General features: G+C 42.2%; 1 protein-coding gene across 2 annotated transcripts in view; it reads right to left on the bottom strand.

Moving 5' to 3' along the window:
- NOL4 (nucleolar protein 4) overlaps positions 1 to 18,646 on the bottom strand; it is a 557,406-nt gene that overhangs the window by 530,546 nt on the left and 8,214 nt on the right. The gene's annotated exons all lie outside the window — the stretch shown is intronic.

The raw sequence follows: 18,646 nt of genomic DNA, 5'->3' as shown, positions 1-18,646 counted from the left end.
GTTTCCTCAATCTTACACTTTACTGTGGCACAATGATGCCCTGGGGCATCACAAAGGTAAGCATAGGGATGTCATTTGAACTTGAGTCCCACTTTTTTCAATTGCCACTATCCCGCTATTTCCTCTACTCTATGGGAATCCATTCCTTTCCTTCATCTTGACTACTTCTTCTTTATTTCTTCCACCCCTTGTATCTTCTCTCTTTGCACACCAGAAACTTGGCTTTAAAATGAACCCTGTTTCCTTCTAGTCAGCGAATCTTATGTTAGACACAAATCTTGGGAGCATTTTCACACTCTTCAGCATGTTTTCCTAGGAGCTGCTCCTTCCTGCTAGTTGTCTGTTTTTCTGGTTTAGGCTTTCAAGTTCCATGAAGATGGGCTTCTGGAATCGTGAGGCATTTTATTTTTTTTTTGTATTTTTAAGTCATCAGGAATCATGTTCTTTGCAGACAAATAAGTGCTTATCTGAGTCAAGGAAAAAGTTCTATACTTTGGGAAAAGATTCCAAAATTAAGTAATCACCCTCAAATAAAACATGTGATGGATGTAGTAAGTATAATTTGTAGATTAGACTTTATTTTATTCCATATATATTCATACTGCTATGTGTCAAGTACTGGGTTGGGTGTTGGCAACATAAAGCTGAACAGGCTATGATTCAAGTTCTCTGTGAAACCTCAAATTTATGTGGGAGATACACTTAGGAACAATTCATATGTGATTTCATTTTAAAAGCTTTGCCTATATTTTCTAAAATATCTTTTCTAACATTAAAAGTATGAGACTTCAAAAATACTCTATCAAAATTGACACTATATCTTTCATATATGGATACTAGAGAATTAATTTTGAGGATTATTTGGTGTTTAAATATAAGATATTTGAAATTAATATTCATAAAATGAAATAAATGGACATTTGAGGTGACTGAGAACTTTGTAATCTTCTGATAATGTTACTATGTGGTAGGAAATATATTCGGAGAAGGCAATGGCACCCCACTCCAGTACTCTTGCCTGGAGAATCCCATGGATGGAGGAGCCTGGTGGGCTGTAGTCCATGGGGTCGCTAAGAGTCGGACACGACTGAGTGATTTCCCTTTCACTTTTCACTTTAATGCATTGGAGAAGGAAATGGCAACCCACTCCAGTGTTCTTGCCTGGAGAATCCCAGGGACGGGGGAGCCTGGTGGGCTTTCGTCTCTGGGGTCGCACAGAGTCGGACACGACTGAAGCGACTTAGCATCAGCAGCAAGAAATATATTAGCATTTTAATGAAAATTTTAAGTTTATTTTTAATAATAGTGTTAAACAGCTTATAAAAATCTGATTATGTCTAAAAGTATATGTCATGGAAAATAAGAGAATACCAGAGTGAATATGAAACTTTAAATGTTATTCACAAAATAGTGTGTATGCATGTGCTTGTGTGTCTATGAGAGATGAGGAAAAAACTTCTCAAATATATGACTTAAAGTTAAACTTAACAATAAAGTAAAAATAAGAACTATAAATCTTGAGTCTAAATCACTTTATCATTCTCTTATATTAATAGATTAAGAGTTAGCAGATTCCTTGGAAAGAGTATAGCTTTTGATGTCTCATTATAAACAGGTTAAAATGTTCTCATAAATAGCCTCTGATATCATATTCTAAAACTGACATAGGAACAGTGCTGAGTCTCCCTCAACTTTTCTATTAGATTACATCTTTTAAAAAGTTTATTCAAGTGTAGTTGATTTACAACATTATGTTAATTTCTGCTGGGCAGCAGTGACTTAGTTATACACATACATTTTTTCATATTCTTTTCCATTATGGTTTATCACATGCTATTAAATATAGCTGCCTATGCTATACAGGAAGGCCTTGTTGTTTATTCATCCTATATATAAAAGTTTGAAGTGAAGTGAAAGTCGCTCAGTCATGTCCAACTCTCTGCAACCCCATGAACTGTACAGTCCATGGAATTCTCCACGCCAGAATACTGGAGTGGGTAGCCTTTCCCTTCTGCAGGGGATCTTCCCAACCCAGGGATCTAACCCAGGTCTCCCGCACTGCAGACGGATTCTTTACCAGCTGAGCTACAAGGGAAGTCCAAGAATATTGGAGTGGGCAGCCTATCCCTTCTCCAGCAGATCTTCCCAACCCTGAAATGGAACCGGGGTCTCCTACATTGCAGGCAGATTCTTTACCGGCTATCAGGGAAGCCAATATAATAGTAATAGTTTATATTTGCTAATCCCAAGACTCCCAATATTTCCCTCCTCCACTCCTCTTCCCCTTGGCAACCACAAGTCTGTTCTCTGTATCTGAGTGAGACCTTGTTTCATAGATGTGTTCATTTGTGTCATACTTTAGATTCCATGTATAAGTGATATCATATGGTATTTATAGATGACATATCTTGAAGTCCACTGGTAATGGAGTCATCTGTGACTCTGCTGGCTTAACACATAAGCTAGGATCTTTCCATGCACTTCTCTTTTCAAACTGTCTCTTTGGGGCTCCTTTGATAATAGGTTCTTTCCATTGTGTACTTTAAATCGGATCTCAAGTTATTCCATTTGACTTACATTCTTGTAGAATTTTTGCAGCACTCATTTTATCAGCCATTTATAACACACTCTGGTATTCATCACTTGAAAGATACTATTGAAGGGGAGCTTAATTGCCTGAGATTGATTCCACCACACACATCATTACACAGGCTATAGATATGTGTACACGGCTAAAGGAGAAATGGGGGTATGCTCTTCTCTCTCTGACACAGTATTTAAATAACACTATTAACTGATTAATCAGCACAGGAGCTACATGGAACGTATGGCTTTGGTTTTCTGAATTCTGATTGATACTGGAAATCAAGCGGTAGCTCTTTTGAATTGCTACTCACTGATTTAGAACAGATGCAAATCCATCTAGAATGAAATAAAATCTTCCTGAATAATCAATTCAGTACAATTATTTATAAAGAATCAGGCTGTGTCTCTAAAACCTAAGAAATAATATTGCAGCATGGGTAAGCTGGTTATTTAAATTAGGATGGCCACACCATCTATATGATTATCAAACTGTACATAAATATATTCCAAAATATTCTGAATAGACTATAAGTAATTTTTCCTTTTCAAATGAATACGCAGTTTCCAGTTACTTCTAGGGATGGAAAAGAAAGGGAAAACAAAAGAATTTCAATCTCACATATATCTTCATAAATTATTCTACTTTATACATAGATATAAGAGACCAGCATCTAGGGAAATTTTAAGGGGAAATAGTAAAGTCTTCCTGGAAGGGAAAAAATCTAGGACAGGGGAGAAAAATAGAGCACACAGGGCAAAGCGTAACCCAGAGGAGTTAAGTAATAAAAAATACAAAGCACAGCCAGAGCAGGAGTGTCTGAACACACAGCAAAAGCATCAGCACGAAAACACACGTCCACTGCCATGTTCCAGAAAAGGGACACAAACAGAAAAAAAAAAAAATTGATTATTCAGGAAGATTTTGCTCCATTTATTTCATTCTAGATGGAGTATGGCAGTGGGGTTGGTCATAGCTGTTGGGGCTCTATCTTGTTCCCCTATCAGTAAGTATTAAGTCTTCTGTAGATATTGCAGTTGCACACCATCTTGGACTAGGTATAAGGAGCAAATGGGCCTGTTGTTAAGTCAGATATGCAGTAAGCTCTCTGGTGATGATGTTTTTGGAAGCTTGGGCAATAAGCACAGCTGCAATTACTGAAGATCAGTTTTAGTGACAGTGCCCGAGCTTTGGGACCTGTGCGGTGCCTCCATTCCTGCCACGTGGGCGGCTGCATTTGTCCAAGCCCTAGGATGGCTGCGGACAAGCACTGACCGATAACCACTGGACCAGTCATCTCGTCACCCTGGTGGGCGGGTGCCTCCTCCACCACGAATGCTCTCTGGTTGACATCACCAGATGGTGGTATAACTTGCCCTTTGTATCAGAGGAATGGCAATATACTCCAGACCATCAGAGACCCAACATTTCCACTGATCCTGCAGGTCTCTGAATCTCCACTGGTGTTATTCTCATCTTCTGGCCTACGTGTGTCTTACCAGGGAATACATAGTACTCGCCACTTTCTGATCATCAAGCCAAATTAGTGTATTGTTACCAATATAATGGACCAATGTGACATTCCTCAGGATATTGAATTGATCAGGGTTTATGAGAACTGCACTGTGGCCATAAACAAGGGCATTAATGAAGCTTAGACTAGGGAGGTTTTTGGTCTTCTTACCTAATACAATCTTTCTGGATCTTCTGTGTTAGTAACTGGGGGAAAATACCAATGCAATAGTCACATATGTAATTCCTGAGACTGTTCTAGTAAGATTTCCTATCCAGAACACCAGCTGCAATTAGGACTATCATTTGCTTAAGTTTATGTCAAACCCAAACACAAACCACAACCCATAGGAGTTCCATGGAGGCTTTACAATTAAACAAGGCTTCCCAGATGGCTCAGTGGTAAAGAATCCACCTGCTACTGCAGGAAACACAGGTTCAATCCCTGGGTCAGGAAGATCCCCTGGAAAAGGAAATGGCAACCCACTCCAGTATTCTTGCATGGGAAATCCCATGGACAGAGAAGCCTGGTGAGCAACAATTCATGGGGTGTCAAAACAAGTCAGAAGCAACTTAGCAACTAACACAAAAGCAATACAACTAAATGCTGCTGCTGCTAAGTTGCTTCAGTCGTGTCTGACTCTGTGCGACCCCATAGACAGCAGCCCACCAGGCTCCCCCGTCCCTGGGATTCTTCAGGCAAGAACACTGGAATGGGTTGCCATTTCTTTCTCCAATGCATGAAAGTGAAAAGTGAAAGGTAAGTTGCTCAGTCATGTCTGACTCTTAGCGACCCCATGGACTGCACCCCACCAGGCTCCTCCATCCATGGAATTTTCCAGGCAAGAGGACTGGAGTGGGGTGCCATTGCCTTCTCCATACAACTAAATGGAAAGGAGACAAAAATGATAACCACCACTCTATCCTTTAAGGCTTTCGTGTTGGCTCTAATCCCATCGATTCCTCCTAGGGTGTAATTTACAATCTTGGCTGGACTGGGAGTTGGGGGAAGCAGGGGGACAGCTTCTGGGGCTTCCACTTGGCCTTTCCTACAATAACAGCTACTACTCCATAGATTAGGGAACCAATATAAGAGTACCACCTTACCTGCCTCCTGAGAACCCTGTATCTAGGTCAAGAAGCAACAGTTAGAAGCAGACATGGAACAATGGACTGGTTCAAAATTGGCAAAGGAGTACATCAAGGCTGTATATTGTCACCCTGTTTATTTAACTTATATACAGAGTAAACCATGAGAAATGCTGGGCTGGAATCAAGACTTCTGGGAGAAATATCAATAATCTCAGATATGCAGATGACAACACCCTTATGGCAGAAAGCGAAGAAGAACTAAAGAGTCTCTTGATGAAGGTGAAAGAGGAGAGTGAAAAGGCTGGCTTAAAACTCAACATTCAAAAAACTAAGATCATGGCATCCAGTCCCATCATTTATGGCAAATAGATGGGGAAACAATGGAAAGAGTGACAGATTTTAATTTCTTGGGCTCCAAAATCACTGCAGATGGTGACTGCAGCCATGAAATTAAAAGACACTTGCTCCTTGAAAGAAAAGCTATAACAAACCTAGAAGCATAATAAAAAGCAGAGACATTACTTTGCCAAGAAAGGTCCATATAGTCAAAGCTATGGCTTTTCCAGTGGTCATGAATGGATGTGAGAGTTGGATTATAAAGAAGGCTAAGAATAGAAGAATTTATGCTTTTGAACTACTGTGTTGGAGAAGACTCTTGAGAGTCCCTTGGACAGCAAAGAGATCAAACCAGTCAACCCTGAAGGAAATCAACCCTGAAAATTCATTGGAAGGACTGGTGCTGAAGCTGAAGCTCCAGTCCTTTGGACACCTGATGTGAAGAACCAACTCATTAGAAAACATTCTGATGTTGGGAAAGATTGAAGGTAAGAGGAGAAGGGGATGAGATGGTTGGATGGCATCACTGTCTCAATGGACATGAGTTGGAGCAGGCTCCGGGAGATGGTAAAGGACAGGGAATCCTGGCGTGCTGCAGTCCATGGGGTCACAAAGAGCTGGACACAATTAAGTGACTGAACAACAATAACAACCAGCTGCTAAGTCTATCCATACTAATCATGCACTAGCAAAATGAGTCAATACCCACAGAACGGATCCATAAACCCAACAAACTCAACAATGACGAGACTTGGACCAGGATCTTCCCTGGCTGGCCAATGGCTAACACACTGAGCTCCCAATGCAGGGGGCCCAGGCTCGGTCCCTGGTCAGGGAACTATATCCCACATACTGCAACCTACAAGATTCCACGTGCCGCAACTAAGATCCAGCGCAAATAGACAGATAGACTTGGGTCAGGACTTTGTTCATCTCCTGGTCTCTAATCACTGTAACCACTCTAAAAACTGTTGGGTTTCTAAATCTCAGATCACATCTGGTCCTAAAAACTCTCAAAATGTCAAAATATTTCCTTGGAAAGTGCCTTTGGAGGGAGATTATGGGAATGATGACTGTATACATTCTTCCTCAAGGGGACCCTGCTTCCATCTCAATCAATAAGTCTGGGTCTGAGAACTGGCCTAGATCTGTAAAGTGGTGGTGTCATGCCCTCACTTACCAAAGTGTTCATAGCAGTGGATTGGGCTGAGTGTAATGAAGAGGAAGCACTGGCTTTTGTAATAGCTGAACTTTGACAATTCAAGGACAATGATAAATGTAAGGACTGTGGAGTTAACTGGCTTGTATAAGTGCTTTTGACAACAGAAAATGGCAAGCTCAAGTCAAACAACTAAGGGGCGAGGGGCCAGTGTTTGTCGCTCAATCGTGCCAAACTCTTTGCAGACTCCATGGACTGTAGCTGGCTAGGCCCCTCTGTCCATGGAATTCTCCAGGCAAGAATACTGGAGTGGGTTGCCATTCCCTTCTCCAGGGGATCTTCCTGGCTCAGGGATTGAACCTGGGTATCCCACACTGCAAGCAGATTCTTTACCATCTGAGCCACCAGGGAAGTGGAGACACATTTTAAAAAGCCATAAATGAGAACTTTCTTATACTCATGCTATTGGTAGCATGCTTATTTGGAGCTAAACTTTCTAGCTAGCTGTTCATTAGTCCATAAGCTTGTAATAAGTTGAGATTTCATGCATAAAAATACTAGAGAAGAAATCATTGATCAGCTCATAGCCCTTTTACCATGTGTTCCCGATAAACATTGGTGGTTTTACACAAATAGCTCTCCCTGCCAGACTGCATGTTCCATGTCATGTGTGTGATGGGAACTGCATGTCTTCAGTTTATTCTGGCACATCACTGGGTAATGGCTCAGATGAGCTCAGAGAATAGAGAACAGATGAACCATTTAGGGGAAAGTCATGGTTTCATATCTCTAAGCAAGGTTTAAGTAAATAGGTTTGGAGGTTGGATGAACCTATTATGGGAGCACCTGTTGGATCAGGTTTACCTGACTGCTATTTGTGTGGCATACTGTATAAACCCACAGGGTGGTTGGACTCATTCCCAGGGTGAAAATGCTGCCTCCTGGTTTCAGATGATGCGGTACCCGGAAGCGTGAGCAGAAATCAATAATAGCAACTTGAGTGTTTTCTGTTAGTGTTTAGACAGGTGTCTTATCTATTAAAAATCAATCACGCTCATTGGTCACTAGAGGGAATGTAAGTTTTGTTTCAGAGGAATAGGAAAACGTTTTGTTTTAGGAGAGAGAGAGAACAAAACAGGAACCAGGAGGTCCATTCTCACACCAATTCTGCCACCTCTTGGCTGAGTGGACTTTAGTCTTCTCACCTTGCGGATCCTCAGTTTCCACATCTGTGATTGAATGAGATGATATACAAAGTTCCTTCTGGCTCCAACAGCCAGAGACACCAAGAATCCCATCTCCACCAGCAATGTAATTCTATAGCTTAACCAGTGTGACTCAGGGCCCCCAAAGCTCCCTCCCAAAGGGAAGACAGCAGTGACACTGATCAGGTATTTGAAGAAAATCTGAGACCTCTCGCCCATTTGAAAACCTCTTTCTGGCTTGCAGCCACCAACCACCTGAAAAGGTTTTTTTTTTTTTTTTTTTTTTTTTTAAGAATTTTTTATATGGACCATTTTAAAAGTCTTCATTGAATCTGTTTACAATATTCCTTCTGTTTTATGTGTTTTTTTTTTTTTTTTTCCTGGCTGTGAGGCACACAGGATCTTAGCTCCCAGATCAGAGATTGAACCCATATCCCTTGTACTGGAAGGTGCAGTCTTAACCGCGGCACCACCAGAGAAGTCCTCCAAACATAGTCTTAATCCCATTTTCCCTGACTTTGCATTTCCTTCCCTTGTTCCAGATTCATGATTCACCTCTACCCATAAATCAGCATCTAGCCTAGATTTTCATGAATTGTCCACAATTTTGCTGATGGTCAGACATTTTCAGTGATTAATTTTCTGCCCTCTGCCTTTGGGCCACTTCCTCACTGTGGAAGCCACCCCAGCTTGCTTGTCCTTTGAATACCTTTTTTTGAAGTTTAACTGGCTCTGCTCTTCATGTTTGCTTACAGAGAAGTTCCCTGGCCCATCCATCAGAGGCCTTCCAACCTCCCTTCTTTCCCCTGCCTCCTCCCTACACTCAGGAGTATTCTAATGTCTTATTGATTGGAGTCCTTTGTCCTCAAGCATGGAGCGTCAAGGATATTTCCTGGGCTGCACATGGAGTTTATCTTTAATATCAATGTATTTCAGGCTTCCTAGGTGGCTCAGTGGTATAGAATCTGCCTGCTAATGCAAGAGACATGGGTTCGATCCCTGGATCGGGAAGATCCCCAGGAGAAGGAAATGGCAACCCAGTCCAGTATTCTAGCCTTAGGAAATCCTATGGACAGAGCGGCCTGGTGGGCTACAGTCCATGCAGTCAGAGAGTCAGATATGACTGAGCGACTGAGCAAGCGTGCGTGCACCAATGTATGTTAGACTGTGCAAGGTGCTCTCAGAACCCAAAGGCACCGAGATATTCAGTCTCTCCAATTTTTCCCAAAATACTACTTTTCACGAAGTACAGACTAAATGCTCCATGACTCTAAGCTACTTTAACATGATCAATTGCCAAATGAAGTGAAGGCGGGACATATCTGGTACTCCTTCTTATTGGTGGGTTCTCAGAGTTACTGATTACGTAGCTAAGAGATGCACTTCTTGCCCTGAAAGCTGGATTGGGCCATGGCAGCTGCCACTGCAGCCTGGGCCACAATTGTTCTGGGGCTTCCAGAAGGCCTGTCAAAGCTGTACAAAAAGACTGCTTTCTGAGAACCAGAGACCCTTTTACAAATGAGCCATCCAAAGCCTGATGATGTCTGACTTCAGATTTACATTTAACATTTAGCATTTAAAAAAAAAAAATCAACTGTACAAGAAGGAAAGAAGGCACTTTCTTTTTAACAAAACATCGCATTTATGTATCCAGATGAAAATTCACTCTTGATTCTAAATAAACACATAGGCTGTATTCTAGGTCTGGAATGTCGCTCTTATCAAACCAGTACCTGAAACACACTATTTTGGTTTATGCTGAAAGCAAAAGGCCTAAAATCAGTTTCAGAAATAGATATAAAAGCTCTGTTTTCACAGAAGCTCACTGGAATAGAAAATCATCAACCAGAGAGAAAGACAACAGATTCTTACAGCTCTGTGTGTGTAACGAACATCGTAATTATCCATGCCCCAGGGACTTAACCCCTTCAGGAAAAAGCCCGGCTTCCAGCCTCCTTATCAAACTAAAATCCTTTGAAATGAATGTATCATGTCTTCTGGCTCTGTTTAAAACTATTTGTAGATAGATATTGTTTGTTGTTATTTTTCCGCTGCCTTCATTTCGTTTCCAGTGTTCACAAGGACAATTAAAACCCAGTCTGTAATAAGGCATCTGTTGTAAACAAGTTCAGACAAAGGAAGCAATGTTTCCGGCAAGCAGGGGGCATGCAGAGATGTAGATCCTGTGTTATAGAAAGCATAGATGCTCACGGGATACACTCCTTTTCCCTCCAAACCACTCCTTCACATACTTTGGGGATCTTGGTGGCTAAATTTCTCAGCTGTGTAAGTTGTTTTTGGGAAACATGAGACATCAAAAATATTGTTCATCTCCAAAACATGCCTTGCTTTTTTACTCTTATGGGTTCAGCCACATCCATTCATAGCTTTCCTAGTATCTGTCCATCCTCGACTAAGAACAAATAGGCATCTGACTCCATCAACAGAAATACATTCTGCAAGCTTCCCTTCTGCAGAGCACATGCACACAGGTGCACAGATCTGCAAACACAATATACATGTGAACACCATGCACAGACCTGCACACCTTTACATACACACAAGAACAGGCACATACACACCTACCCACATTCATATGCTTGCACAAATATAAAGACACACATGTGCGTGCATGCTAATTCATACATGTTCCTGTGCATGCGCAGCTGCACACACACACACTCCCTGACTGGTCAGAATAGAAGGGCTCTGGCTTCCCAGCCCTGCTTCAGGCCTCTGGGTTTCTGAGCGGTATGATCATTTCCATCTTGAAAGATAATAATCTTCAGCACACTCTTCTCAGTGCCTCAGGGAAAGTTCATTCCTACCAGCTGCCTCCACACCCCCTTTGTGTTTCAGGCCCACAGTTAAATCTTTCTATTTCAAAGAGAAATCACTATTAGCCCCAAACTGGGCAGCCTCTCTCTGTAGCTAGGTTTGAGGACTGACCAGCTTTGTACATCATTCCCTGAGATACAGCAAGATGACCCAGAGCCCCCAGCTTTCCTCTGCAGGAGCCAGACAGCTGCTGGAACCTCCTCCCTTGCCTGGTCCCCTACTGCCCTTGGGGCAGGGATACTCTTACTCATCTTTGCATCTGCAGCCCCTAGCACAGTGCCTGTCAGAGAACAGAGGCTGGTAAAGACCTGCTGAAAAATGAAATTCCAGGAGCTGATTCTCTCCCCAGTTTCTCAAATCTGGGTAACCATACTCCCACGCTTCCCAGGTGGTGTTAATGGTAGGGAATCTGCCTGCCCATCCAGGCAAGAGACGAGGGTTCAGTCCCTGGGTGGGGAAGATCCCCTGGAGAAGGAAATGGCAACCCACTCCAGTATTCTCACCTAAGAATTCCATGAACAGAGAAACCTGGCGGGCTACAGTCCATGGGGCTACAAGGAGTCAGATGCGATTGAGCACAGCACATTTTTGCAGGAGTATGTCTCTGTGTACCAGTAGGAGCCTAAGTCACAGGCAAAACAGAGTCCATCATCCTAGAAAGTCCACTTTTTATCAAGTCACGTTTAAAAGATTATTTTTCTCTGGAAGCTAGCACTGGATAAAGAGAATCTAATACATGTCACATTGGTAGTTATGATAAAGATCTCAGGCTCTGAGGACCATTTTAAATTCTGTACTTACCACTGATCAGTCACATGATCTCTAGTAAGTTTTAAAAATGTCTCCAAATACTTGCGTTCTCCGTTGTAAAAATCAAGGTAATAACAACTGATCTCACAGAAATTTTGAAATCCAAATAAGAGACGGGATTGTCGTGGAACTTACTAGTGATACTGCAGGCTGTCACCACAGCGCTAAATGCAACAGCAGCGTAGTGATATGGATAGTAGCCACACCAATGTTTGCCTCAGCAGGGGAAATGGTAACAGGCACAGAAATAAACAGCAGGAGGAGGGAGGAAGGAAGTGATTGAATAAACAAAGCAAGACAAATTAATCTCAGTGTAAGCGTGCCAGCCTTTCAGGTCAGTCACCACCAGTGGGAATCACTTTGTCCCATCACCTTGTTGTACCAACAAGGAAACTGAGGTTTAGACAATTTAACAAAGCGACTCACCCAACTTCATCAAAATGACTGACAGTGTCAAGCCTGCAGTCCATTCCCATTTCCAGGTTTAGAGCTTCTTAGCAGCAGTGTAAAATCTCATCTCTGAATAGAATCATTCTGATGTGGTGGGAAAAAGATATCCACTTGCTCTTGAAGTGGCTTACTAACAGGCACACAGCAAAATGAACCTGGCCTAGGGAGTCCTGAAATCAAATTATACTTCTGCCCTTTCATAGATTTCTGGCTGTGACCAAGTTATTTAATCTCTCTGAAAATTGTTATCCACATGTGTCATGGAGAGGATAATATCTACCTTGATGAGTGAATTAGAGAAAGTGATTCCGCGTGCCAGGCAGCACATAGCAGTCATCACTAAATGACAGCTTTTACATATTTATCCATTTTCTTGATCCTGCTACTAATTCTTAATAATCCCTATAACTACACTTATGAATCCATTAGGAAAGATAATTATCATGCTCACAATGTTTTCTGAACATGTCTGAAACTAAGGTGATAAAACAGATTAAAAAATCAGGGACTCTGTGGCTCCATCCCAACAGTCACTGGAATGTCAGTGACCGTAAGAATGACATCTGACCCTACTGTGCCTAAATTTCATCACCACTACCAAGTATGTGGTATGTGTTGGGGTGGGAAGTTGTAACATAAATCTGAAAATTTAAACGGCAATGAACTTTCTTAAGAACACTAGTGAATAATAACTAAAAAGCAGACTTTGTTGATGTTTAGATACTCAGTCATGTCCAACTCTGTGACCCCATGGACTGCAGCATGCTAGGCTTCCCTGTCCATCACCAACTTCTGGAGCTTGCTCAAACTCAAGTCCATTGAGTTGATGATGCCATCCAACCACCTCATCCTCTGTTGCCCCCTTCTCCTGCTGTCAAAAGCAGACTAAGTACTTGAAATAGTTGGAGCAAAATATGTTCACTTTTGACATGGTTTTATTTTTCCTTCTTTTAAAGGATCTCTCTCATGCTCTAGAGAGCATGATCTTTCATACTTAGGTCCTGATCTAGAAATCAAAAGACTTATATTACATCTTTGCCAAAAAAAAAATAATAATTCTGGAAAAATCATACAAATCATTTTGCTGCACTTTGGCTAGCTCATCTCTCGCCACTACCAAAAAGACAAAGAAAAAAATAGGACTTTAATTAAATAAAATTTTTAGTAAAATTAAAGACTTACTAATTTTCCCTCAGCCTGGTGAAAGCCCTACCAAGCAGCAGCACTGCTGAGTGGAGGAGGCTGAAGGCTGGCCCAGAAGTCAGAAGGTGTTGGCCAGAGACAGAAGGGCCACCCTCTGTGTGACTCATTTCTGGCCCCACCTCTTATGGTCTCCCATAGACTGGCCTTCATCTTTAACAACTTTTCCAGCTCTCATGTCCTCTGACTCAGCCCAGGAGGGTGCAGAAGGTGAACACTGTATCTCTCCATGTGTGCGTGCCCAGTCATTTCATCCGTGTCCAACTTTTTGAGACCCCATGGACTATAGCCCCCCAGTCTCCTCTGTCCATGGGATTCTCCAGGCAAGAATACTGGAGTGGGTTGCCATGCTTACCCCCAGGGGATTTTCCTGACCCAGGGATCGAACCTGGGTCTCCTGCATTGGCAGGCAGATTCTTTACCACCCCATAACTCTCTATAACTCCTCCTAAGACAGAGTACACTGGAGACAGCCAATCACCCTGCTAAGGTACTCATATCAGAACAGCTGAAGTTATGAGAAAACTACTATTTTGAGACAACCCCTGGTGTATACATCCCTTCTCCCAGATATTCTATCAAACACTAACATAAGGGCTGCTGGGAAAACATTTTGCAGATATAATGAAGAATCTATATCATTCAATCTCAAGAAAGGGAAATTATCTGGCTGGGTGTGACCTAATCAATCACTTGAACCCTTTAAAAGTGAGAAGATTATTTTCCTTTTGCCTGGTTTTACAGGGAGAAGCCAGAAAGTCATTTTCTCCATGGCCTGGAAGAAGAAAACCCCAGGTTGTGAACTGCCTATGGAAGCCACATGCAAGGAGTTGTGAGTGGCCCCTATCAGCTATGAGTGGTCCCTGGCTGACTGATAGCCAGGAAACATGAACCTCAGTCCTACAACCACAAGGAAATTAGTTCCGCCAACAACCATTGAATCTAGATGCAGATTTTTCCTTCAGAGCCTCCAGAAGAAAAATCAGTCCTGCTGGCGTATCAATTTCAACTTTGTAATACTTTGAGCATAGAACCCAGTCCCACCATGCCCAGACTTCAGGCATATAAAACTGAGTCAATAAGTGGGTGTCTTCAAGCCACTCAGCTCATGGAAATTTGTTACACTGCAGTCAAAATCTAATAACTTTTACAACTAGAAAAAGTAACAGATAATTTAATAGCCTTTTCTCATATCAAAAATTACTTTTCAAGAAAACAACCATGCTGTGAACTGCCTACAAAGAGGGCCACACATAGGGAACTGCAGGTGGCCTCAAGCCCACAGTCTGCAAAAAGTCATGACCTCTGTCCTCCTACTGCAAGGAAATGAATTCTGCCAACAACACATATGAGCTTGGAGGCAGATTCATCCCCAGTTGAGCCTCCATTGTGGTAAAGAACCCACCTGCCAATGCAGGAGATATAAGAGATGAGGGCTCAATCCCAGGTCAGGAAGATCCCCGGAAGAGGGCATGCCAACCCACTCCAGTATTCTTGCCTGGAGAATCCCAGGGACAGAGGAACCTGGAATGCTACAGTCCATGGGGTCGCAAAGAGGTGGACATGGCTGAAGCCACTTAGCATACATACACAATGTAGGCTGGTGGACACCTTAACAGTCTTGTGAGCCAAGGACCTGAGCACAGGCTCCAGTGAAGATATGCCTGGACTCCTGATGTGTGGAAACTTTGAGATAATTGATGGCTTTCTTATACACAACAAGAATCAGAAAACACAATCACAGGAAATGTATTGTTTTTAGCCTGTGAGTTTGCGGTAATTTGTTTTGCAGCAATAGTAAATGAATACACTGAAACTGAATGATTCCAAGACACTGGCATCCTGTTTCACTCTTTAAATTTTTTTTTAAAGTCTCATACTAAAAAGAAAAAAAGTCTTGAATAATCAGCTTATAATTTCCTTTTCATATAGCTCAACTGAAATATTCTCTGCCTCCTGTGCATTATCCAGCAGAAATCACAAGGCCAGACTTGCTCCAGGTGTGAACTAGAGCTTCCTCCACCTTAAGGGGACTTTTTCTCAAGAGGAAACACAGGCTCCCCACAGGCAAAAGACACTGCTATCCCACTCTTGGACTATGTGCTTTCTGCAGATTTGGAGTCTAAATTGGAATCACTGCATCCTAGGACTCCTTCCATCAGACTGTTTTTATTTATCGTACATCTTATTTAAGGTTGGTCAGAACAAGTGAGCAAGCTATTGGTCAGGAAGCTGGAGCATGCTAGAAATTCCCCAGTGATTCTTTTGGGAGAGGAGGACAGGGGCTGTGAATGGACAAAGAGAAACAGGTGAGAAAAGTGTTAGTGAAAATGTTATTTGCTCAGTCGTGTCTGACTCTTTGCAACTCCATGGACTGTAACCTGCCAGGCTCCTCTGTCCACAGAATTCTCCAGGCAAGAATATTGGAGTGGGTTGCCACTTCCTCCCTTCCGGGGGATCTTCCCGACCCAGGGATCGAATCCAGGTCTCCTGCGTTGCAGATGGATTCTTTACCTTCTGAGCCACCAGAGGTGAGAAAGGATTCATATTATCTTCAAGCCAGCCTCTGATAGTTCAGAATCAGGCCGTTTGTGCCAGGTCTCCACCTTTGGGTCCTGGGGGTTGCAGCTGCAAGTACCAAAGTCAAGGGCACCTGCCGGCCTCTGAAACAGAAGAACGATACAGAGGGATGTAAAGAAAACACTAAAGAGAATATTTTTCCCCCTAAGATCAGGAGTGGATGCTTTTAGTAGTTTTAAACTTCATGTTTTGTCAACCCTTTTCCTAAAAAGGAAACGCTAGCGATTTCACTAAAGGCACAACCAGAGCTCCACCATGTGGTGGAGCCTTTATGGACCAACAAGGGCTGGCAGTAGGTTTGCAGCCAGAGTACTGCAAGAGAAGGAAACTTGTAAGAATGGGCGGACACGCTACGGCAAAAGCCAGAAAACTTAGTGCTAAAGATCGTGCTTGGGTATCTTCCAAAGCTTGGTAACAGGATTTTTTAAAAGATCTTATTCCTAAAGGGGTTTTGTATTTAATACTACAAACTTAGCATTGATATGATTTGTAAAGTGAAGGTCTTTAATTGACTGACTTGATTATTTTCAAAAACAAAATGACTAGCCCTAGCATTCATCACGGAGAAGGCAATGGCACCCCCACTCCAGTGTTCTTGCCTGGAGAATCCCAGGGACAGGGGGAGTCTGATGGGCTGCTGTCTATGGGGTCGCACAGAGTCGAACACGACTGAAGCAACTTAGCAGCAGCAGCAGCATTCATCATAGTACAGAATAGTACTATGCTTTGGTTCAGGAGTACATAGTACATTTTCTCTGGTTCAGGAATCATCACATTTATGCAAATTCCTCATGAAAAGTGAAAGTGTTACTCAGCTGTGTCTGACTCTTTGTGACCACATGGACTGTAGCCCACGGGCTCCTCTGTCCATGGAATTCTCCAGGCAAGAATACTGGAGTGGGTAATCGTTCCCTTCTTCCGGGGGATCTTCCTGACCCAGGGATTGAACCCAGGTATCCTGCATTGCAGGTGGGTTTTTTTTTTACCATCCAAGCCATCAGGGAAACCCATGTCTATCAGCTAACACCTTGAGCATTTTTGATGGTAGTGGTATTGGTGGATGTGGGGCTTGTTTGGTTGTGGGGCTGTGGTTGTTTTTGAGCAGATAGGAAAAAAGTCACCCCATTCCTCAATTGGAAGGATTACTTCCAATTATTTTGTGTTCTACATCACTTTGCTCTGGGTTTAATTTCTGGAAAAGAATGCTAGATTAGCTTTGCTTAATATTCTCATCAACTTTCATGCTGGGACCTTATAGTCTGATCCAGACTATATGCAAAGGGAGGTAGCCAAAAGGAAAACTATGCTAAAAGTAGCAAGGGGACAGGCAAAAAAAAACCAGCAAATGACAAATACATTTCATGCCATTTCAAGAGCCAGTCCACCATCGGACACTGAGGCAGACCAAAAGCATGGCATGTGTGCCATGTTTTGTGTCTACCTACTGACCTCCTGATCAGCGACACAGAGATCATTCCAATCTGTTGGAAATCTGGCTCACAGGCCTTCTGCCAGTGTGGGCTCCTCAGTTATGACTTCACTGTGAGGCCACCTGCCACTGGAATATAAGCCTCCCAGAGAAGACATAGTGTCCTAGGGTCGCTTCAGACCTGAAGACCCTTGGTGCTTTGTTTCCAATGCTACATGTTAACCTAAAGCTTCATTTTCCCTACTATGATGAGAAACACCAGGAAAATATCTGCTGAAAGGACCCTCTGACACTTGCAGGAATTTCTTTTTCCTTTTGCAGGGAGATGAAGGCATCAATAATACTATCCCTGCTGCTTTTGTGTAAAGTAACCAATGTCTTTGTCTCTCCCGAGAACAAACTTGCCTGTGATGAAACAGACTCATGGAATGTCTGAGGATCTCTTAGGAAAAATTTTTCTTTGATGTTTATGCTGTGTTTGAATGTTCTTTGCCAGGAAACCTTCCTTTCTTTGAGGACTGTGACCGTTTACTCTTTAGATACTGTGTAGTCTCTGTATAGATTAGGGAGAACCCTTGGGATCAGTGTCCCAAGTGAAGGAAGAGCAGGTTCTTTTGTTATCAAGCATCACTCTGGTCCAAGACAAGGAATAGCAGGTGGTTTTGTTACAAACCATCACTGTGGTCCCTGAATTTACTGCCTAGATGTAATCATACAGGGAGTCAGACCATGCCTGCAGCCCACCTCTCTGCCTCCCCAGCAATCAGCCAGTTGTACCAGAATTCATTCACAGCCTCCAGGCCTCCCTGGTGATTTGACCTCCATAGCCGTTTCTTGGAATTTCACAACCCCTATTTCAGTGCAATCAAGGACTCAGTACATTCTGGCCTCAGAAAGATGGCCTAACTTGCTCTCAGACAGCACAAGACCTCCAGGCTTCAGACTCAGGTCAGGGCTTTCTCCACAGACTGCTTCTCCGTAGCCCTGATCACTTCTCTTACTGATGTCTTCACGCCATTAATTTTATGTTACAAAATTGTAGAAATAAGGATTAGTAAAATCATGGAAATAAAAATTATTAAAACTAAAATGACATAAAATAATTATTAACATTACAGACTAAATTATTAAAATCAATACTATTTAAATTATTAAGTTTAAATATTTAAATATAATTTTTTAAAGGGATGGTTAGATATATGCATGAATACTATTAATTAGCTTTAAAATCCCTTTAATCACTGTCGCTTTTAGATTCAGCCAGTTTCTGGGCAGAAAACAATTCCATGATTCTCTTAGTCTTACAGATTCTAAATAGTTGATTTCAGAGAGATTCCTTTTCTTGGAGAATTGCTTTCTTAACTCTCTTTAAGACAAACTGTCATGTTATAAAACCTACTGAGCTACGGGGCAATTTTTCATTTCTGTAGCTGACTCCTTTTAGCATTTCA

The sequence above is a fragment of the Bos grunniens genome, chromosome 24, assembly GCF_055505025.1.
Source record: "Bos grunniens cultivar Pamir isolate PY7600 chromosome 24, Bosgru_T2T1.0, whole genome shotgun sequence".
Taxonomy (NCBI): domain Eukaryota; kingdom Metazoa; phylum Chordata; class Mammalia; order Artiodactyla; family Bovidae; genus Bos; species Bos grunniens.
The sequence above is the reverse complement of the archived record's forward strand: the minus strand, read 5'-3'. Positions and strand labels throughout refer to the sequence as shown.